This window comes from Panthera tigris, chromosome X (genome assembly GCF_018350195.1).
Source record: "Panthera tigris isolate Pti1 chromosome X, P.tigris_Pti1_mat1.1, whole genome shotgun sequence".
In the NCBI taxonomy this organism is placed as follows: Eukaryota; Metazoa; Chordata; class Mammalia; order Carnivora; family Felidae; genus Panthera; species Panthera tigris.
In genome coordinates this window covers 38413712-38426876 of record NC_056677.1, presented here as the reverse complement: position 1 = coordinate 38426876, position 13165 = coordinate 38413712, and the positions used below count along the sequence as shown (strand labels likewise).

Sequence of the window (13165 nt, the reverse complement as noted above, 5' to 3'; positions counted from 1 at the left end):
GATTGCCTCCGATTTAATTAATGACAAACCAACCATTCTTGCCCTTTGTTTTTTTATGCGGTGCTATTTGAAGTTTGTTTTGGGGGGGGGGTTTTAGAGCCTCCAGGCTTTGTGGAGGCCTCAGTCCTGAGTTCAGGATATTTAAATTGCCCTTCTTTTCTAATACATTTTTTTAATGTTTATTTTTGAGAGAGAGAGAGAAAGCTTGTGTGGACGTGGGAGGGGCGGAGAGCGAGGGAGACAGAGGATCCGAAGCCAGGTCTGAGCTGACAGCACAGAGCCTGATGCGGGGCTCGAACTCACAAACCATGAGATCGTGACCCCAGCCTGATGCTGGGGTCTGACGCTTAACTGACTGAGCCACCCAGGCGCCCCTGCCCTTTCTTTCAAATAGCAGGGAGTTACTGATGAACAAAATGAGATTTCTCACAAAAAAAAAAATTTTTTTTTTGCCTTTCCAACTGGGATTTATTTATTTTGATTTGAGTGAGCACTGTTTTATTGTCTTTGCCACTCATTCCTCATTTCCCTGACCCCTTCTCCCTCATGCATGATTTTGCTAGAAGTTCGGCAGTTGGAGTCTTCAGTAACAGCTTGATGAAATAGTGGGTTTTCCACCAAATACTTATGATGTTTAATAATGCAGAGTCCATTGAATAATGAATCATCCTGTTCTCAATTATATGTATATTCTTTTTAGTTAAGAATATCATTTCCTGGGGGCACCTGGATGGCTCAGTCCGTTAAGCGTCCGACTTCAGCTCAGGTCACGATCTCACTGTCCGTGAGTTCGAGCCCCGCGTCGGGCCCTGTGCTGACGGCTCAGAGCCTGGAGCCTGTTTCAGATTCTGTGTCTCCCTCTCTCTCTGCCACCCCTACCCCCCCCCCCACGCTCTCTCTCCCTCAAAAATGAATAAACATTAAAAAAATTTAAAAAGTATTTCCTGAATTTTGGATATCCTTCAGAATGGGTCTGTGAGGGACCTTTCAGACAAACCCCTTCCAAAGGCTATAAAACCTATTAGTCAAGCGAGGAGTCTCCGTCCTAATACTTGTTTGGGCAAAGTCTGAATTGCTTCAAGTCGAAGGCAGGTTAAACCCTTTTCAAGAACGAGAGTTTTCAAGTTGACCGAGCATCTTCAGAGACCCACCCAGCGCTTTTCAGTTCCCAAGAGAACGTTAACGTGTAAAAGCAGAAAACCCACGGCGGCCGGATCAATGAAGCCATTTAGCAAATAAGCCTGGAGAGTGATGTTGGAGCAGACATTGCTACAAAGCTAGCGCTGACTGTATGATGAAGAGAAATTGGAAGTCTCCCCCCCTGCCGACCCCCCACTCACCTTTTTCTACCAGGTTCTATAAACTACAAGTCTCCATTCAAGGTCAATGACAGTTCCTCATAACTAAGTGTTCCGAGACTAGAATGTGCCGTCTTTGCATTTGTTCCTGGTGCCCAGTGGGATTTTTTCCAAGGGGACTTCCGAGCCCGTTACGGGTCTGGTGCGGGGCACAGGAACTCCGGGGTCAGTGCCGCTGCCCAAAAGCGACTGGTCACGGCTGAAAAATGTGGCCAGTGAAAAACTCCGTGGTGGCTCAGCAAGCGGAGAATTAATGACTGGCTGGAATCAGTGGGAGCCTTTACTTCTAAATACTCATTAGTTTAAGCAGTGAGGCCTGATGTTATGCAAGTCAGACAGGAAAAAGGGGGCAGCCCCGCCCCATTGTCTATTCTGAACAGAATATGCACATTTAACTCCAAGTGGTGAATGGTTGAAATACATCCAACCGACTCATTCATCTCGCGGCTTCCTGAGCACCGCTTTGCGTCTGTGTAAAGCTAACAATAGAGGAAATGCTTGCAGGGACCCCGCTATAATATTAAAGTCCAGAGGGGCGGAGAGCTTGGTGAAAAAACACAAAATGCCGTCTCCTTTAGAAAAGTGCCACCAAAATCGTCTTTGGTTCCTTTTTGCGCTCTGTCTCTACAAGAGCATCTGACTGAAATAGGAACTTGGTAAAATTACTTTTGCCTGCTTTTTTGGGGGTTTCCCCCCCCTCTGGCTACCACCGCTCTTCATTATTGCTGTGAAGCCACTCATTGAATACAGAACAGGAGCTGAAAAGCCATTTCAGACTGCTGCAGATATCCCCGTTTTTTTAACTGTGACCGGAGCACGGAGAGTGACAAGGGAAGTGGCAAGAAATGACAATTGCAGAGGGGGGACATCAGGACAAGAGTAGGGACCGCCTTGCATTTGTAATGCATGTTATAAAGAGTTTGAACTTCATCTTAAGGACATGAGAAGCTACTGAAAGATATTTTTACCGTTTTTTTTTTTAAGTTTATTTATTTTGAGAGAGAGAGAGAGAGGGTATGAGTGGGGAGGGGCAGAGAGAAGAGGGAGAGAGAGAATCCCAGGCAGGCTCCATGTTGTCAGCACAGAGCCGGGGCTTGATCTTAGGAACCTCAAGATCATGACCTGAGCTGAGGTCAAGGGTCAGGCGTTTAGCAGACTGAGCCACCCAGGTGCCCCAGAAGTTACTGGCAGATTTTTTTTTTAACGTTTATTTATTTTTGAGACAGAGACAGAGCATGAATGGGGGAGGGGCAGAGAGAGAGGGAGACACAGAATCCGAAACAGGCTCCAGGCTCTGAGCCATCAGCCCAGAGCCGGATGTGGGGCTCGAACTCACCCCGAGATCGTGACCTGAGCTGAAGTCGGATGCTTAACCGACCGAGCCACCCAGGCACCCCAGTTACTGACAGATTTTAATCAGGAGAATGAAAAAATCATGTCTGTATTTAAAAATCTCTGACTGCTGGGGCACTGGAGTGGCTCAGTCGGTTGAGCGTCCGACTTCGGCTCAGGTCACGATCTCACGGTCCGTGAGTTCGAGCCCCACGTCGGGCTCTGGGCTGAAGGCTCAGAGCCTGGAGCCTGCTTCACATTCTGTGTCTCCCTCTCTCTGCCCCTCCCTGCTCACACTCTGTCTCTCTCTCTCTCTCTCTCAAAAATAAACATTAAAAAATTTTTTGTTTAAATAAAAATCTTTGCTGTGTGTGTGTGTGTGTGTGTGTGTGTGTGTGTGAACTACAAGAGTGACTTTGGCAGCCAGGAAGCTGACTGGGAGGCTGTTGCCAGAGAAGCGATTGACAGTTTGGATTAATGTAATGTCAGTGAGGTGGTGAGGTTGGTGAACAGTGGATAGAGTCGTGACATGTTAACGACATCGGGGATGAAGGAGAAGAAGAAATCCGAATCAGGACTGGGTCATTTTGACGGCAGGGTACACGGTGTTGTCGCTCATTGTGCCAGGACGCACCAGAGAAAAATCCAATTTGAGGGGGGGAATATCGACAGCTCTGCCTCGGGCATGCTAAATTAGAGGGCCTGGGAAATGGGGTAAGTGGAGAGGTTGATAAGGCAAACTGGATTAGCTGGTCTGAATCTCAGCAGAATGGTCTGGGCTGGAGATGCGTACTTGACAGTTATCAGAGTATGGACGGTAAATGTACGCTCAGACAAAATTGCCCAGAGGGAGCATGATGTCTGAGAACCGTAGCGCCTGGCACGTGACTAACTGCAATTTTCATAGCACAGCGTTCCCTGACGTGCAATGACCTGCACGTGCTAAAGTGCACAGTTCGATAAGTTGACGTGTGCGCACACCTGTGAAATATCACCCCAGTCAAGATCATAGATATTCCCCAAATTTCCTCAAGGTCCTTGGCGATCCCTCCCTTCCACACTTCCCCGTTGTAGGGGAGGGAAAGTACTTTTTCCTCTACCCTTCTGAGTTCTTGGCGGAGACCTCCCCCTCCCCCTCCCCCCCCTCCCCCCCACCGTAACACAAGGTTAACAAGAGAAAAACGGAGGTTGACTCGTATGAGTGCCTTGGGTATACATGAGAGATACCCAGGAAAACTGAGTGATTCTCCAAGGTGACCTAAATCATGACCTCAAATATCATCTTCAGCTAAAGATATAGGAAGGATGTGTGTGTGGGTGGGAGCGGTGACCAGGAAAAAGCACCATAAACCAGAGCAAGGTGGTTAATGTGGCTTTAAATCAGCGCCTTCCCCATTGATAAGTTTCTGGACGTGGAATGATCCTCTTTCTGGTACGGAGACGGAGGCATCCTCCCAAATGGAGATTTCCCTTTTGAATATAAACGTTCCTTACAAAAGGGTAACTCCTACACTGTTTTCAGAGCTTCCCCTGTGTCTGCTGTTTCTCAAAATTATCAGCTCAAAATAATTCTTAATATCAGAGGGGCATAATTTGCCCATCTTCACCATCCCCCATACCCAAGGCAACCACTGAGCTCCTTCCTGTCACCATCAAAAAGTTAGCATTCTCTCGAATTTTATGTAAGTGGAATTATACAACGGGTACTTTTTTTGGCCTCGTTTCTTTCACTCAGCATAATTATTTTGAGATTCATCCATGTTGTTGCATGTGCCGATATTTTATTATGTTTTATTGCCAGGTAGTATTCCATTGTATGGATATGTCATATTTTAGTCCATTCTCAAGTAAAGCTGCTATGAACATTCGTGTACAAGTCTTCTTATGAATATATGCCTTCATTTCCCTTAGGTAAATGTCTAGGAGTGCAGTGGCTGGATCCTATGGTTGATGTTTAACTTTTTGAATAATCGCTGTGGACAGGAAAAGTAATTTTCCCTCTACCCTTCTAGATTCTTGGCTAAGACTCCCCCGCTCCCCACAGCCCCATAAAAAGACAGATTAATAGGAGAAACACAAGTTCAGTAACGTCTGTGTACCTCCTGTAGACATGGGAGAGACCCTCTGAAATGGCCCAAGCCCCTACCTTAAATATCCATCTCTAGGTAAAGACAAATGATATTGGTGGGGGGGGGAGGGGAGCAGTTTGGGGAGGTTACCAGGAAAAGCATAGTAAACAAGGGTAAGGTTTCTGCAGATTTCAGTCGTTGCCTTCCACATTGGTAGGAGTTTCTAGACATTTGGAGTCATTCTCCCTGGTACAGAGAGGAGGGCACCCTTACAAATGGACATTTCCCTTGTACATGTAAATGTTTCATACAGAAGGGTCACTTCTACTCAGTTTTCAGGGTTTCCCCTGTGTCTGCTTTCTTAAAGATAAACAGCTTAAGGGGCATCTGGGTGGCTCAGTTGGTTAAGCATCCAGCTCTTGGTTTCGGCTCAGGTCATGATCTCACGGTTTGTGGGATCGAGCCTCACGTCAGGCTCCACGCTGACAGCACAAAGTCTGCTTCGGATTCTTTCTCTCCCTCTCTCTCTGCCCGTCCCCAGCTCTCTCATTCTCTCTCTCTCTCTCTCTCTCTCAATAAAAAAATAAAAATAAAAAATAAGCAGCTTAAAATAATCAGTGTGCCAAAGAGGCATAATTGCGGGTGACAAATTCTGCTTTCCTTCATTGCCAAGCTGTTTTCCAAAGTTACTATGCCATTTTCCTGCTCTTCCAATATTGCATAAAGTCCTTGTTCCTCCACATTTTTGCCAATACTTGGTGTGGTCAATCTTTTCAATTTTAGCCATCCTAATAGATGTGTAGGAGTTTCTCATTATAGTTGTTTATTTTCTTATTTTTGAGGTTCAAGAGTTCTTTTTTTTTAAAGTTTATTTATTTTGAGAGACAGAGAGAACAAGCAGGGGAGAGTCAGAGAGAGCATCCCAAGCAGGCTCCACACTGTGAGCACAGAGCCCAACGTGGGGCTGGAGCCCACAAACCATGAAATCATAACCTGAGCTGAAATTGAGAGTCAGATACTTAACTGACTGAGCCACCCAGGCGCCCCAAGGTTTGAGAGTTCTTTATCTGTTCCAGATACAAGTCCTTTACCAGATATATGATTTCCAAATATTTTCTTCCAAAATGTGATGGTCTTTCATTCTCTTAAAAAGGTCTTTGGACAAAATTTTAAATTCTGATTAAGTCTGTTTTATCAATTTATTCTTTTATGGATTCTTCTGCTGGTGTTATATCTAATAAATGTTTGCTTAAACCAAGGTCATAAAGGTATTTTCCTGTTTCCTTCTAGAAGTTTTATTTTTATTTTTTTAAAGATTCTTTTTTTAATGTTTCTTTATTCTTGAGAGAGAGAGAGAGAGAGAGCGAGCTTGAGCAGGGGAGGGGCAGAGACAGACAGGGAGACACAGACTCTGAAACAGGCTCCAGGCCCCGAGCTGTCAGCACAGAGCCTGACATGGGGCTCGAACTCATGCACCGTGAGATCATGACCAGAGCCAAAGTTGGATGCTCAGCCAACTGAGCCACCTGGGTGCCCCGATCACTGTAGCTTTCTAATAAGTCCTTCTTGCATGGTAGTTTTGGGTATTCTAGATCTTTTGCATTTCCATATGAATTTTAGAATAAGCTTGTCAATCCTAAAATCCTGCTAGGTTTTTGACTGGGCTTGTACTGAACCTACAGATCAATTTGGCATCTTAATATATTGAGACTTCTGACCCATGAACGCAGTATATCATCCCATTTATTTAAGGCTTCAATTTATCTCAGCAACATTTTATAGTTTTGGTGTATGGGTATTACACGGATTTGACAGATTTCTCCCTATATTTCATGTTTGTTAATGCTAATGTAAATGGTAATTTTTTTTAAATTTTATTTTCTGATCATCGGTTGCTAAAAGATAGAAATATAACTGTTTTTTGTACATCGATCCTTGTATCTGTCAAACTTAATAAACACATGTATCTGTCTTGTGGCTTTTTGTATAGGTATCATCAGATTTTTTTACATAGACATCCACACAGATAATTAGATTTTTCACACAGGTCTTAGTCTATGAATAAAGTTTTACCTCTTCGTTTGAAATCTGGATTCTCTTATTTCCCTTTTCTTATCTTATTGCACAGACTGGTACAGTGTTGAACAGGAAGTGTTACTGAATTTAAGGGGAAAGAATACAGTCTTTCACCATTAAGTATGATGTTAGCTGTAGGGTTTCGGTAGACACCCTTCATCGGGTAGAGGAAGCTCCCTTCTATTTCGACTTTGCTGAGAGATTTTATCAGGAATGGATATTGGATTTGGTCACATGCTTTCACTACATCTATTGAGATGACTATATGATTTTTCTTTCAAAATTTTGACAATATAGTAAATGACAATTCATTTTGTTTTTTTAAAATATTTATTTATTTTTGAGTGAGAAAGAACATGAGCGGGGAAGGAGCAGAGAGAGAGAGAGAGAGGGAGAGAGAGAGAATCCCAAGCAAGCTCCGCGATGTCAGCACAGAGCCCGATGCGGGGCTCAATCCCACAAACCGTAAGATCACGACCTGAGCTGAAATCAAGACTCGGAGGCTTAACTGACTGAGCCACCCAGGTGCGCCCCTAACGACAATTAATGTCTTTTAAGATTAAATTCACGTAACAGAAAATTAACCATCTTAAAATGTAAAATTCCGTGACATTTAGTACATTTGCCATATTGTACAACCACCACTTCCGTTTAGTTCCCAAACATTTCCTCACCCCCAGAGGAAACACCATACCCATAAAGCAGTCACTTCTGATTCCGGCCCCTGGGAATTACCAATCTGCTTTCTGTCTCACTTTACCTATTCTAAATATTTCATATAAATGGGATCATACAATATGTGACCCTTTGAGTCTGACTTCTTTCACTTAGCATAATGTTTTTGAAGTTCTTTCACTTAGCATGTTTTTGAAGTTCACCCATGAAACTCATGAAACTCGAACTCACGAAACCCGAGATCATGACCTGAGCTGAAACCGAGACTCAAAAGCTTAACTGACTGAGCCACCCAGGCGCCCCAGTTGGGTCTTGTTTTTTTTATCCAATTTGGCAGTTACTGCCTTTTAATTGATGTATTTAGATTCCTTGCATTTAATGTAGTTATTGATAAGGTCAAATTTAAACGTATTGTCTTGCTATTTGTCTATGTTTTTGTTCCCTTCCCCCCCCCTTATTTTGGATTAATCAAAAATGTTTGATTCCATTTTATCTCATTGTCAGGGAGGAAAAACTTTTGTTTTACTCTCGTGTTTAAGACTTGGAGGCCTTCAAATAAAAATGAGAAAGACAGATTAGTAAGAGAAAAAACAGATTTAATGATAGACTCACACAAAGAAACGTGACCCAAGTTGGTGGTTAGAATTTGGGGCTTATTTACCATTTAATAGTGGACGGGGAGGGACACAAGGACACTTCGGAGAGAACAAATGACTTTCTTAGAAGTGGGGGGCAGGGAGAAAGAGCCCTTGTAGAAAAACAAATGACTTTTTGGAAAGATAAATAGGCCCTTAGGAGAATAGATAGGAGATATGATAGTTTGGTTACAATGTCTGTTTGGGTGTGGTGCTAACTTCGTTCCAGAAAGAGAAGATTAGAGTTGTTCCCTGGAAGGGGATTTATGACAATTGACTTCTTTGGAAGGTTTTGTTTTTAGGCAAATAAGGGATTTCAGGAACTCAAATGCTTTCAGCTCCAATGAATTTTTTATGCCACGGTGGCTTATTCTGGACCTCTTCGCTATAACTCTTCAGTTTGTTATTTAATTGGTTGTTTCAGTGTTTATAGTATGTACTTTTCACTTGGCACAATGTACCTTCCAGTAACGGTATAATACATATCGTATCATATCGGATAGTATGAGAATCTTTGTTTTTAATGCTTATTTATTTTTGAGAGACAGTGTGAGTGGGGGAGGGGCAGAGAGAGAGAGGGAAATACAGAACTCCAAGTGGGCTCCAGGCTCTGTGTGGTCAGCAGGGCTCAAACTCACGAACCATGAGATCATGACCTGAGCCCAAGTTGGATACTTAACTGACTGAGCTATCCAGGTGTCCCAAGAATCTTAAAAACAACAACAAATATATATATATATATATATATATATATATATATATATATATGTATATATATATATATATACATACATATATATACATATATACATATATGTATATATATGTATATATATATAATTTATATATGTATGTATATATATAATTTATATATATATATAATTTATATATATGTATGTATATATACTTTTATTTCACCCCAATTAAGCTCTGTGCTGTTATATACTTTACTTTTACAAATGTTATAAACCCCACACTATATTGCTATTTTTAACAGTCAATTATCTTTTAAAGAGATTTAACTAACAAGAAAGAAACCATAGATTTATACACACAGTTGCCATTTCCTGTGCTTTTCATTCCTTTGGGCAGATGATTATTTCCATCTGGTATCATTTTTCTTCTGCGAGAAAGACTTCCTTTAACAGTTCTTGTAGTACAGGTCCACTGGTGATGAATTATTTTGCTTTTTAAAAAAATAAGTCTTAAAATGTCTCCCTTTTTGCCTTCATTTTTGAGAGATATTTTCACAGGGTATAAATGTCTAAGTTGAAAGTATTTTCTTGCTGTATTTGAATACATCACTCTCCTCACTTCTGTATTATGTTGTTTCACATGAGAAATGTGTCCATTTTCCCCCCTTTTTATGTAATGTGTCTGTTTTTCTTTGACTAATTTTTTTAAATTTTTTTCTTCTTCTTTTTTTTAACTTTTTTTTTTAACATTTATTTATTTTTGAGACAGAGAGAGACAGAGCATGAACGGGGGAGGGTCAGAGAGAGGGAGACACAGAATCTGAAACAGGCTCCAGGCTCCGAGCTGTCAGCACAGAGCCCGACGCGGGGCTCGAACTCACGGACCGCGAGATCATGACCTGAGGTGAAGTTGGCCGCTTAACCGACTGAGCCACCCAGGCGCCCCTTCTTTGACTAATTTTAACACTTTCTACTTACCACTGGTTTTAAGAAATTTGTTTATGATGAGACTTGAGTTAATTTCATTGAGCTTCTTGGATCTGTAGACTTATAGTTTCCATAAAATTTCAAAAAGTTTTGCCCATGTTTTCTTCAACTGTTCCCCTATCTCTTCTCCATTGGTGGTTCCCATTACATATATATTAACCTTCTTAAAGTTGTCCCACAGCTCAGTGATGCTCTGTTCATCTTTTTCATTCTTTTTTTCCCCCTGGTATGGTTCATTTTGGATACTGTTTTTTGAAAGGTCTTCAAGTTCACTAATAATTTTTTTTGCAATATCTAATTAACCATATCCATAATATTTTTCATCTCATGTATGGTAGATGATGTTGGATTTGGATTTGTTTATATCTTCCACATCTCTACTTAACATATTTAATTTTTTCCTCTAGCTTCCTGTACTTAAGGACTGTAGTTATAATAATGGATTTCATGTCATTGTCTACTAATTCTATCATCTATGCAATTTCTATGTCACTTTCAATTGACTGATTTTTCTCCCCATTATGAATAATATCTTCCTGCTTGCTAATTTTTTATTAGATCTCAAATATTTTGGCTTTCAACTTGTGGGTGCTGAATATATATATTTTTTTAATCTCTCAAAAAATTTTTTTTAATTTCTTTTACATTTTATTTATTTTTGAGAGAGATAGGGAGACAGAGCACAAGTGGGGGAGCAGAGAGAGAGGGAGACACAGAATCCAAAGCAGGTTCCAGGCTCTGAGCTGTCGGCACAGAGCCCGACGCAGGGCTCGAACTCATGAACCGTGAGATCATGACCTGAGCCAAAGTTGGATGCTTAACTCACTGAGCCACCCAGGCACCCCAGTCTCTCAAAGATTTTAATGTTCAGTCTTCATAAACAAAAAGAAGTTTCCATCCAGTTTAAAAAAATGCGCATTAAAAAAATTAGTTTAAAAAAATGTGCATTCTTCAGCTTTCTCCTACACTTTTTTTGCCTATCTTTCAAAACTGAACACTGAGTATTTTTAACAGAAATAATGTGATGTCATATGTACATTTTAATTGCACATTTTAGTAATAAATCCATATTTTGGTAACTCATAGTGTATTTATAAGATGAAAAGCTTTCAATCAAAATATACTTTTCACTGGAAGAATAAATAAAACAGACAAATGGATCTGCACAAAGTAAAAATTATTTGCCCTTCTTCCCCCAGAGCTGTTCATCTTCTGAGTTCAGATTTTAAAAGTATTTAAAAATTTTTTTGTCATCGTTCATTTATTTTTGAGAGAGCGAGGGTGCAAGCTGGGGAGGGGGCAGAGCGAGAGGGAGACAGAGAATCCAAAGCAGGCTCAGGCTCCGAGCTGTCAACACAGAGCCCAGTGCGGGGCTCCAACCCCACCGACCGTGAGATCACGACCTGAGCCGAAGTTGGATACTTAACCGACTGAGCCATTCAGCCGTCCCAAAAGTATTTTTAATTCAGATGATGATGTTGACTTTTGTCTCGCACTCCACATCGTCTTCAGCTAAGCTCTGAGCACTTACAATTCTCTAATTGTCGGAAGCTTGGTCAGAAGCATCTGGGACACTGTGTGGTTTGCCATAGCACTTACGGTAGCTGTCCACACACAGCGAGTACATTTGTCAGATGATCTCTACCCTTCTCGTATTCATCTCGGGTTAGCGACTGTTCACCAAGTTGTATTTCTTCAAGGAAGAATCTTTCTGAACAACTGCAGCATCGTTAAGGTCTGGTGACCGGGGAAGTCCAACTCTCTCTTTGGCAACTTATTGTTTCTTTCTTTGTTCTTGAAGCCTGTTCTTAAGTTGGGGCCACTCTGTCTCTGGCAGTTGACGTATATATAGTACTCCGTGAAAAGAGCCCCAGAGACCCCTGCAGCGATGGTGATGTTCTGGCTCACCATCTTCTCTCGAATGAGGAGCGGGGGTGAATCTGGTGACATTGGGATCCTGGTGAAGAAGCAGGTAGCTGCGAACTCTCAGAGTGGACCACCCCACTCCCGCCTCCCACTGGACCCTTGCTTGCCACAAGGGATGCAGAAAAACCTATATTTGTGATCTTATCAACATTCTTGAGCTTTGTTTGGAGGTTGATTAAGTTATTGGGAAACATTTTTTTATCCTTTCGAGTAATTCCTTTAAGCTTTGTTAGGACCAAAGCAACCTTTGATGTAGGGCTAATTATGTCACGATACTGAGGCAAAACCATTCTGAGTACTCGACCCAATTCCCCATCATCATTAACAAAGCTTTCTACTCTGAGTGGTGAGAACAAGAATGTGATATGTAGAATTCTAAGATGACCCCTAATCACCCACACCTTTATATAATCCCCTCCTCACTGAGTATGGATAAGAACTGTGAATATAGAGGGGTAGTCACTCCCATGATCAAGTTATGTTATACTGCACAATTGATACCAAAAAAGGCTGATAACCCTGGGTGAGTCTGGCCTAATCGGATGAGCCCTGAAAAAGGACTAGGTTCTTGCTGACAAAAGAAATTTGATGCAGGGGGTACCTGGGTGGCTCAGTCAGTTAAGCATCTGACTCTTGATTTTGGCTCAGGTCATGATCTCACAGTTCACGAGATTGAACCCTGAGTTGGGTTCTGTGCTGACAGCACGGAGCCTGCTTGGGATTCTCTCCCTCTCTCTCTCTCTCTCTCTCTCTCTCTCTCATTCTCTGTCTCTCTGCCCTCCCCCACTCGTGCTCGCTCTTGTCCTCTCAAAATAAATAAATAAACATAAAAATGAAAACGTAACTTTGATGCACAAGAGGGATTCAACATGAAGGAAATTCTCCCTTGTGGGTTTTGAAAGGGAGAAGGCCACATGGTAAAGACCTGGAATTAGCCGCTAAGATGAGGAGAGCAGCCAGGACTGACAGCCAGTGAAAAAATGAACGATGACAAATCCTAACAACTGCAAGGATCTAAATTCTGGCAGCAACAAATGAGCTTGGAAGTGGATTCAGCCTGAGTCTCCAGAAAGCAACCCAGGCCATCCAACCTCCCGGCATCAGCCTGTGGCACCGTGAGCAGAGGACCCGGGTAGTCCACCTTCAGACGTCAGGCTTGAAGAACTGTGAACTTGTCAATGGGTTTTATTTTAAGCCACTATGTATGTGGTAATCTGGGACACGGCAGTTGACAGTTGCTACAAGGAACCATCCTTGGCCTTGTGTGACCTCTGAGAATTTTTTTTTCATGTTACTCTTTTGGTTTATTCGTTTTCTGGCCTCAGGCATTTCTCTCATGTGCATACACTGATCCATACTCAGTGGAAGACTGAAGCGGAACCTTCTATACATCTTTGGAGTTCTATTTTGTG

At 42.0% G+C, this 13165-nt stretch overlaps 1 pseudogene; it reads right to left on the bottom strand.

Annotated features, from left to right (window-relative positions):
* Positions 1-11292: 11292 nt before the first annotated feature.
* LOC102962050 lies at positions 11293-11780 on the bottom strand (annotated as a pseudogene).
* Positions 11781-13165: the final 1385 nt, after the last annotated feature.